The 10149-nt window shown below is 39.3% G+C and overlaps 1 non-coding gene across 1 annotated transcript; it reads left to right on the top strand.

Moving 5' to 3' along the window:
* The first annotated feature begins 8248 nt into the window (after positions 1-8248).
* LOC112788729 (small nucleolar RNA R71) lies at positions 8249-8356 on the top strand. Its single transcript, XR_003196080.1, has one exon. It is a non-coding gene; the product is annotated as a small nucleolar RNA R71 (small nucleolar RNA).
* Positions 8357-10149: the final 1793 nt, after the last annotated feature.

The following is a 10149-nucleotide window of genomic DNA, read 5'->3' as shown; positions in this document are numbered from 1 at the left end:
TTGAATCGGCGCTGGTTGCGGCGCTCTCGTAGCTTCACTTTCTGTTCTTGCCAGTCCAACCTCTCCAGTATTTGATGGAGCAGCTGACTTATTGAAGGTGCTGGTGGTGTGGAAGGGGAATTTCTGCAGCTTGTTTTGTGGACTGGCTGGTAGTGGCTGTTGGTGGCCTGAGATATTTCCCGTTAGGGACGTACTGATCATCCCGTGGAAGCATGGCTTTGGTGTCCCCAGCTCTGTAGGAGACTCCGGCTACTGCGACAAGATCTGAGACCAAGGCGGAAAAAGGTAGGTTGCCCACAATTTGTACGTGACCCATGGCATTCCGGATGTGTCTTGGTAGGTATAGCGGCTGGTCTGTGAGGATGCACCATAGTAGAACGGCCATGTCTGCAGTGAAGGAGGACTCATGAGTGCTCGGAAAGACGTAGTGGAACGTAATCTGTGCCCATACGCGAGCCTCCAAGGTAAGTGCGGAAGCCGATATTCCCTTAGGTCGGGAACGATGGTATCCATAAATCCATCTGCTGCCAGGTTGTGCGATAACTCTGAGAACAGCATCCCAATCAAATTGATACGTCTGGTGCTTGAGTGCGGCCTCTTGGAATGCGTCCAGTCCTTCTAGAGTAGGGGGAGATCCAAAGCTCGTTGAATGGCCTCTTCTGTAATAGGGATTTGCTTCTGACGGATATAGACAGACTGCAGGGTTGGCAAGTGGAAATTAGAGTAGAACTCGACTACCCATGAGAGATTAACCTGTCGTGGCTGTCATTGTAGGAATCCCCAGTGTCTGTGTTCGATTCGCAGCTCAACAAATTCAGCAATACGGGTCGGGAGGATAAGCAGGTATTCGTTGTTGTAATTCCTTGCTGCCAGGATGGAGAACATCTGCTCACAGTAGCGGTTGGGAAATTGCGCAGTGTGCTTTGCTGGGAAGGCTTTCTCTTTTTCATCGACCTTGATAATCCTCTTAATTCGTTTTGTTGAGGGCTTAACTGCAGTGAAGAGGGCTCTGCCACTAATGCTCTTTTTGTTCCTCTCCTTGCTGGTGGTTTGGGAGTAGCTTTCTCTTTTCCTTTCTTGGTGGCCATCTTGAAAGGGAAAGAACAAGGATGTTAAGAATTCAAGGGTTAGAGCAAGGAAGAGAACGGAAAAGGTGGTAATCAATGCACATTAAAACGAATGATGTTAACACATGGTCATGACTACATGTGAAAAATCATCAATGAAAATATAGCAAGTGCATATGAAGACAGCTAAATGCAAGGAGTTTATTAGCATGCCGGCAAAGGCATGAGTAGCATAGATCAAGCATTCAAAGTCCAAGTTAGATTACCAAGTCTGTCAAACTAACAATCTCTTTGTAATAACAATTATATTTAATTAATGAAATATAAAAAGTATTTTGTGAAAAGCAAGCATTTAGAGTAGTAGATTAAAAGAAATCTAAAAATAGTGCACAATGCCATACGGGCGTTTTCACAAACGCATAGCATGCATGGTAAATAAGCTATTGAAAGTATTAAATTGAACATGCAAGCAACCCTATAAAATTAATATATAATTGTCAAACAATTCCTTAACAATCCACAAGTAAATCATTAGAAATAATGACCCAAATAAATTTCCAACACCAATTAAAAGAAAAAGAAAGAAAAAGAAAACATGGATAATGAAAGTAAAAATAAGAAAAAAGAAAAGAAGAAGAAAACATAAAAATAAGAAGAAGAATAGAAAAGTAAGGAGGGAAGAAGAAAAAAAAACTTGACAATGGTAGTGAGAGAGAGAAAGTAGAAAGTGAGAAAGAAGGAAGAAGGAAGAAAAAAGGGGGGGGGAAGAAAGAAGAAGGGAAAAAGAAAAATTAGGATTTGGGGAAGAAAAAGATAAGATATTTTGGCAGATTTGGATAAGTTGTGCAGCGCAAGCGACGCGGACGCGTGGGATACGCGTTCGCGCGAATGGCGCCTAGATGAACCGACGCGGACGCGTCGTTCACGCGGACGCGTGGTGGTGCACGAAATTGTGATCTCAGGCAACGGCGCCAGAAACTCTGTACGCACGTCTTAATAAATTGTTTTCATTCACAACTTCGATACAACTAACCAGCAAGTGCACTGGGTCGTCCAAGTAATAAACCTTACGTGAGTAAGGGTCGATCCCACGGAGATTGTTGGTATGAAGCAAGCTATGGTCACCTTGTAAATCTCAGTCAGGCGGATATAAAATAGTTATGGAGTTTTCGAACATAAATAATAAATAGATAGAAAATACGGATAGAAATACTTATGTAATTCATTGGTTAGAATTTCAGATAAACGTATGGAGATGCATTCGTTCCTCTGAACCTCTGCTTTCCTGCTTAAGGTAAAACGGAAGTGGTTGTCAGGCACGCGTTCATAGGGAATGGTGATGATTGTCACGTTCATCACATTCAGGTTGAAGTGCGAATGAATATCTTAGAAGCGGAATAAGTTGAATTAAATAGAAAAACAGTAGTACTTTGCATTAATCTTTGAGGAACAGCAGAGCTCCACACCTTAATCTATGGAGTGCAGAAACTCTACCGTATGAAAATACGTAAGTGAAAGGTCCAGGCATGGCCGAATGGCCAGCCCCCAAAACGTGATCACAGGATCAAAAATACAATCCAGGATGTCAAATTCAATAGTAAAAAGTCTTATTTATACTAAACTAGTTACTAGGGTTTACAGAAGTAAGTAATTGATGCATAAATCCACTTCTGGGGCCCACTTGGTGTGTGCTTGGGCTGAGCTTGAATGTTACACGTGTAGAGGTCAATCTTGGAGTTGAACGCCAGTTTGTAACGTATTTCTGGCGTTCAACTCTGGCTTGTGACGTGTTTCTAGCGTTTAACTCCAGACAGCAGCGTAGAATTGGCGTTCAACACCCTTTTACGTCATCTAAACTCAGCCAAAGTATGGACTATTATATATTTCTGGAAAGCCCTGGATGTCTACTTTCCAACGGAATTGGAAGCGCACCATTTTGAGTTCTGTAGCTCCAGAAAATCTACTTTGAGTGCAGGGAGGTCAGAATCCAACAGCATCAGCAGTCCTTCTTCAACCTCTGAATCTGATTTTTGCTCAAGTCCCTCAATTTCAGCCAGAAAATACCTGAAATCACAGAAAAATACACAAACTCATAGTAAAGTCCAGAAATGTGAATTTAACATAAAAACTAATGAAAACATCCCTAAAAGTAACCAGATTCTACTAAAAACATACTAAAAATAGTGCCAAAAAGCGTATAAATTATCCGCTCATCACAACACCAAACTTAAATTGTTGCTTGTCCCCAAGCAACTGAAAATCAAATAGGATAAAAAAAAGAGAATATACTATAAATTTCAAACTATCAATGAAACATAGCTCCAATTAAATGAGCGGGACTTGTAGCTTTTTGCCTCTTGAATAGTTTTGGCATCTCACTTTATCCATTGAAGTTCAGAATGATTGGCATCTATAGGAACTCAGAGTTCAGATAGTGTTATTGATTCTCCTAGTTCAGTATGATGATTCTTGAACACAGCTATTTTATGAGTCTTGGCCGTGGCCCTAAGCACTTTGTTTTCCAGTATTACCACCGAATACATAAATGCCACAGACACATAATTGGGTGAACCTTTTCAGATTGTGACTCAGCTTTGCTAAAGTCCCCAATTAGAGGTGTCCAGGGTTCTTAAGCACACTCTTCTTTTGCTTTGGACCTTGACTTTAACCGCTTAGTCTCAAGTTTTCACTTGACACCTTCACGCCACAAGCACATGGTTAGGGATAGCTTGGTTTAGCCGCTTAGGCCAGGATTTTATTCCTTTAGGCCCTCCTATCCACTGATGCTCAAAGCCTTGGGATCCTTTTTATTTACCCTTGCCTTTTGGTTTTAAGGGTTATTGGCTTTTTGCTCTTGCCTCTTGGTTTTAAGAGCTTTTGGCTTTTTCTGCTTGCTTTTTCTTTTTATTTATTTTTTTTCGCCTATATTTTTTTTCTTTTTTTTTTTCTGCAAGCTTTGTTCTTTGCTGCTTTTTCTTGCTTCAAGAATCACTTTTATGATTTTTCAGATTATCAAATAACATGTCTCCTTATCATCATTCTTTCAAGAGCCAACATATTTAACATTCTTAAACAACAACTTCAAAAGACATATGCACTGTTCAAGCATTCATTCAGAAAACAAAAAGTATTGTCACCACATCAATATAATTAAACTAAGTTCAAGGATAAATTCGAAACTCATGTACTTCTTGTTCTTTTGAATTAAAACATTTTTCATTTAAGAGAGGTGATGGATTCATAGGACATTCATAACTTTAAGACATAGTTACTAACTACTAATGATCATGTAATAAGACACAAACATAGATAAGCACTTAACATAGAGAGAACGAAAAACAGAGAATGTAAGAACAAGGAATGAGTCCACCTTAGTGATGGTGGTGTTTCCTTCTTGAGGAACCAATGATGTCCTTGAGCTCTTCTATGTCTCTTCCTTGTCTTTGTTGCTCTTCCCTTATTGCTTTTTGATCTTCTCTTATTTCATGAAGGATGATGGAGTGCTCTTGATGTTCCACCCTTAGTTGTCCCATGTTGGAACTTAATTCTCCTAGGGAGGTGTTGATTTGCTCCCAATAGTTCTATGGAGGAAAATGCATTTGAGGCATCTCCGGGATCTCATGGTGAAGAGCTTCATACGTCTCTTGAGATCCATGAATGGGCTCTCTTGCTTGCTCCATCCTTTTCTTAGTGATGGGCTTCTCTTCCTCAATGGGAATGTCTCCTTCTATGAAAGCTCCAGCTGAGTAACATAGATGGCAAATAAGATGAGGAAAAGCTAGCCTTACCCCAGGAGAGGGCTTTTCGGCTATTTTGTAGAGTTCAAGGGAGATGACTTCATGAACTTTTACTTCTTCTCTAATCATGATTCTATGAATCATGATGGCCCGATCCACAGTAACTTCAGATCGGTTGCTAATGGGGATGATGGAGCGTTGGATGAACTCCAACCATCCTCTAGCCACAGGCTTGAGGTCCAGTCTTCTTAATTGAACTGGCTTGCCTTTGGAGTCAATCTTCCATTGAGCTCTTTCCACACATATGTCCCTGAGGACTTAGTCTAACCTTTGATTAAAGTTGACCCTTCTAGTGTAGGGGCGTGCATCTCCTTGCATCATAGGCAAGTTAAACGCCAACCTCACATTTTCCGGACTAAAATCTAAGTATTTCCCCCGAACCATTGTAATATAATTCTTTGGGTTTGGGTTCTTACTTTGATCATGGTTCCTAGTGATCCATGCATTGTCATAGAACTCTTGAACCATTAGGATGCCGACTTGTTGGATGGGTTTTGTTAGAAATTCCCAGCTTCTTCTTTGGATTTCATGTCGAATCTCCGGATACTCATTTCTCTTGAGTTTGAAAGGGACCTCAGGGATCACCTTTTTCTTGACCACAACATCATAGAAGTGGTCTTGATGGGCTTTGGAGATGAATCTTTCCTTCTCCCATGACTCGGAGGTGGAAGCTTTTGTCTTCCCTTTCCCTTTTCTAGAGGATTCTCCGGTCTTAGGTGCCATCAATGGTAATGGAAAAACAAAAAGCTTATGCTTTTACCACACCAAACTTAGAATTTTGCTCGTCCTCGAGCAAGAGAGGAAAGAATAGATGAAAAAGAAGAAGAAAATATGGAGGAGAAGAGGGAGTGGTGTATTCGGCCAAGAAGAGAAGAGAGGGTTGTGTTGTGTGAAAATGAGGAAGAATGGAGGGCTATATATAGGGAAGGGAGGGGGGTAAGGTTCGGCCATAAGGGTGGGTTTTGGGTGGAAAAGTGATTTTGAATTTTGAAGGTAGGTGGAGTTTATGAGGTAGATTTATGGGGAAGAGTGGATGGATGTGAGTGGTGAAGTGGTGATAGGGAAGAGGGATTGAGGTGATTGGTGAAGAGTTTTGGGGAAGAGTGTTTATGGGATTGTGTGAAGGAGGGGTGAGAAGAAGTGAGTGGAGGTAGTGGGGATCCTGTGGGGTCCACAGATCCTGAGGTGATCCTCTGGGGTCCACAGATCCTGAGGTGTTCAAGGATTTACAACCTTGCACCAAATTAGGCATGCAAAATGCCCTTGCACACAACTCTGGGCGTTCAGCGCCAGATTGGTGCTTGTTCTGGGCATTGAACGCCCATTTGTTCCCCATTTCTGGCGTTGAACGCGAGAACCATGCTTGTTCTGGGCATTCAGCGCCAGCTCTTCTCCAGGGTACAATTCTGGCATTCAAACGCCCAGATGCTTCCCATTTTGGGCGTTCAGCGCCAGAACCATGCTCTGTTCTGGCGTTGAATGCCAGCCAGATGCTTCTTACTGGCGTTTAAACGCCAGTAAGGTCTTCCTCCAGGGTGTGATTTTTCTTCTGCTGTTTTTGATTCCGTTTTCAATTTTTATATTTATTTTGTGACTCCACATGATCATGAACCTAATAAAACATGAAAGAACAAGAAAAATAAAATTAGATAAATAAAAATTGGGTTGCCTCCCAACAAGTGCTTCTTTAATGTCAATAGCTTGACAGTGGGCTCTCATGGAGCCTCACAGATGTTCAAAGCATTATTGAGACTCCCCAACACCAAACTTAGAGTTTGGTTGTGGCCTCCCAACACCAAACTTAGAGTTTGACTGTGGGGGCTCTGGTTGACTCTGTTTTGAGAGAAGCTTACTGTGCCTCTTTTTCATGTTTACAGAAAGGTAACCTTGAGTTGTAAACACAAGGGAGTCCTCATTCAATTGAAGGACTAATTCACCTCTGTCAACATCAATCACAGCTCTTGCTGTGGCTAGGAAAGGTCTTCCAAGGATGATGGATTCATCCTCATCCTTCCCAGTATCAAGGATTATGAAATCAGCAGGGATGTAAAGGCCTTCAACCTTTACTAACACGTCCTCTACTTGTCCATAAGCCTGTTTTCTTGAATTGTCTGCCATCTCTAATGAGATTTTAGCAGCTTGTACCCCATAGATTCTCAGTCTCTCTATTACAGAGAGGGGCATGAGGTTTATCCCTGAACCAAGGTCACACAGAGCCTTTTCAAAGATCATGTTGCCTATGGTACAAGGTATTACGAACTTTCTAGGATCCTGTTTCTTCTGAGGCAATGCCAGTTGATCCAGATCACTTAGTTCATTGGTGAACAAGGGAGGTTCATCTTCCCAAGTCTCAATACCAAATAACTTGGCATTCAGCTTCATGATTGCACCAAGAAACTTGGCAGCTTGCTCTTCAGTAACATCCTCATTCTCTTCAGAAGAGGAATACTCATCAGAGCTCATGAATGGCATAAGGAGGTTCAATGGAATCTCTATGTTCTCTAGATGAGTCTCAGATTCCTTTGGTTCCTCAGAGGAAAGCTCCTTATTGATCACTGGACGTCCCAGGAGGTCTTCCTCTTTGGGATTCACGTCCTCTCCCTCCCTTACAGGTTCAGCCATGGTAATTAATTCAATGGCCTTGCACTCTCCTTTTGGATTCTCTTCTGTATTGCTTGGGAGAGTACTAGGAGGGATTTCAGTGATCCTTTTACTCAGCTAGCCCACTTGTGCCTCCAAATTTCTAATGGAAGATCTTGTTTCATTCATGAAACTCACAGTGGCCTTAGATAGATCAGAGACTAAATTTGCTAAGCTAGATGGATTCTGCTCAGAATTCTCTGTCTGTTGCTGAGTGGATGATGGAAAAGGTTTACTATTGTTAAACCTATTTCTTCCACCATTATTAAAGCCTTGTTGAGGCTTTTGTTGATCCTTCCATGAGAAATTTGGATGATTTCTCCATGATGGATTATAGGTGTTTCCATAAGGTTCACCTAAGTAATTTACCTCTGCTATTGCAGGGTTCTCAGGATCATAAGCTTCTTCTTCAGAAGATGCCTCTTGAGTACTGTTGGATGCAGCTTGCATTCCATTCAGACTCTGAGAAATCATATTGACTTGCTGAGTCAATATTTTATTCTGAGCCAATATGGCATTCAGAGTATCAATTTCAAGAACTCCCTTCTTCATAGGCGTCCCATTACTCACAGGATTCCTCCCAAAAGTGTACATGAACTGGTTATTAGCAACCATATCAATGAGTTCTTGAGCTTCTGCAGGCGTTTTCTTTAGGTGAATGGATCCACCTGCAGAAGTATCCAATGACATTTTAGCCAATTCAGATAGACCATCATAGAATATATCCAGGATGGTCCATTCTGAAAGCATGTCAGAAGGACACTTTTTGGTCAATCCTTTGTATCTCTCCCAAGCTTCATAGAGGGATTCACCTTCTTTCTGTCTGAAAGTCTGAACATCCACTCTAAGCTTACTTAGCTTTTCAGGAGGAAAGAACTTGGCTAAGAAAGCCTTGACCAGCTTATCCCAAGAGTTCAGGCTATCCTTAGGTTGAGAGTCCAACCATACTCTAGCTCTGTCTCTTACAGAAAAAGGGAAAAGCATGAGCCTGTAGACTTCAGGATCTACTCCATTAGTCTTAACAGTATCACATATCTGCAAGAATTTAGTTAAGAACTGAAAAGGATCTTCAGATGGAAGTCCATGAAACTTGCAGTTCTGCTGCATCAGAGAAACTAACTGAGGTTTAAGCTCAAAATTGTTTGCTCCAATGGCAGGAATGGAGATGTTTCTTCCATGTAAATTGGAATTAGGTGCAGTAAAGTCACCAAGCATCCTCCTTGCATTATTATTATTTTCGGCTGCCATCTCCTCTTCTTGTTCGAAAATTTCTGAAAGGTGCTTGCTGGATTGTTGTAATTTAGCTTCTCTTAGTTTCCTCTTCAGAGTCCTTTCAGGTTCTGGATCTGCTTCAACAAGAATATTCTTGTCCTTGTTCCTGCTCATATGAAAAAGAGGGAATAGAAAAATAATAATAGGGATCCTTTTTACCACAGTATAGAGGTCCTTGTGTGAGTAGAAGAAAAGAAGGAGATGAGAGAGAAAGAGAATTTTCGAAAATAATTTTTGAAAAAGAGTTAGTGATTTTCGAAAATTGTTTTTGAAAAAGGTTAGTAATTTTTCGAAAATTAAAATCAAAAATTAAAATAATTAATTAATTAAAAAGAAATTTAGAAAAAGAGGGAAGATATTTTCGAAAATTAGAGAGAGAGAGAGTTAGTTAGGTAGTTTTGAAAAAGATAAGAAACAAACAAAAAGTTAGTTAGTTAGTTGAAACAAATTTTGAAAATCAATTTTGAAAAGATAAGAAGATAGGAAGTTAGAAAAGATATTTTAAAATCAAATTTTTGAAAAAGATAAGATAAGAAGATATTTTTGAAAAGATATGATTGAAATTAGTTTTGAAAAAAGATTTGATTTTTAAAATCACAATTAATGACTTGATTCACAAGAAATCATAAGATATGATTCTAGAACTTAAAGTTTGAATCTTTCTTAACAAGCAAGTAACAAACTTAAAATTTTTGAATCAAAACATTAATTGATGATGTTATTTTCGAAAATTAGGAGATAAAGATAAGAAAAAGATTTTTGAAAAATATTTTTAAGATTTTCAAAAATAAATCAGAAAAATGAAAAAGATTTGATTTTTGAAAAAGATTTTGAAAAAGATGAGATTTTTAAATTGAAAATTTGATTTGACTCATAAAAACAACTAGATTTTAAAAATTTTTGAAAAAGTCAAATCTAATTTTCAAATTTATGAGAAGAAAAAGGAGAAGATATTTTTTTTATTTTTTGAATTTTTATGATGAGAGAGAAAAATTTAAAACATCATTTTCATGTTTTTCTCTTTTCTTTTTGGATCAAAACAAGGAATGCATGCAAGAACACTATGAATGTCAAGATGAACACCAAGAACACTTTGAATGTCATGATGAACATCAAGACTTATTTTTGAAAATTTTTTATATGCAAAGAAAACATGCAAGACACCAAACTTAGAAATCTTTCATGTTTAGACTCTATGGATGCAAAAATGCACATGTAAAACAAGAAAAGATGCAAAACAAGAAAACATCAAGATCAAACAAGAAGACTTACCAAGAACAACTTGAAGATCATGAAGAACACTATGAATGCTTGAATTTTCGAAAAATGCAAGATGAATATGCAATTGACACCAAACTTTCAACTTGACTCAA

The sequence above is a fragment of the Arachis hypogaea genome, chromosome 20 (genome assembly GCF_003086295.3).
Source record: "Arachis hypogaea cultivar Tifrunner chromosome 20, arahy.Tifrunner.gnm2.J5K5, whole genome shotgun sequence".
In the NCBI taxonomy this organism is placed as follows: domain Eukaryota; kingdom Viridiplantae; phylum Streptophyta; class Magnoliopsida; order Fabales; family Fabaceae; genus Arachis; species Arachis hypogaea.
Note: the sequence above shows the minus strand (reverse complement) of the source record. Positions and strands in the feature narration are given on the sequence as shown.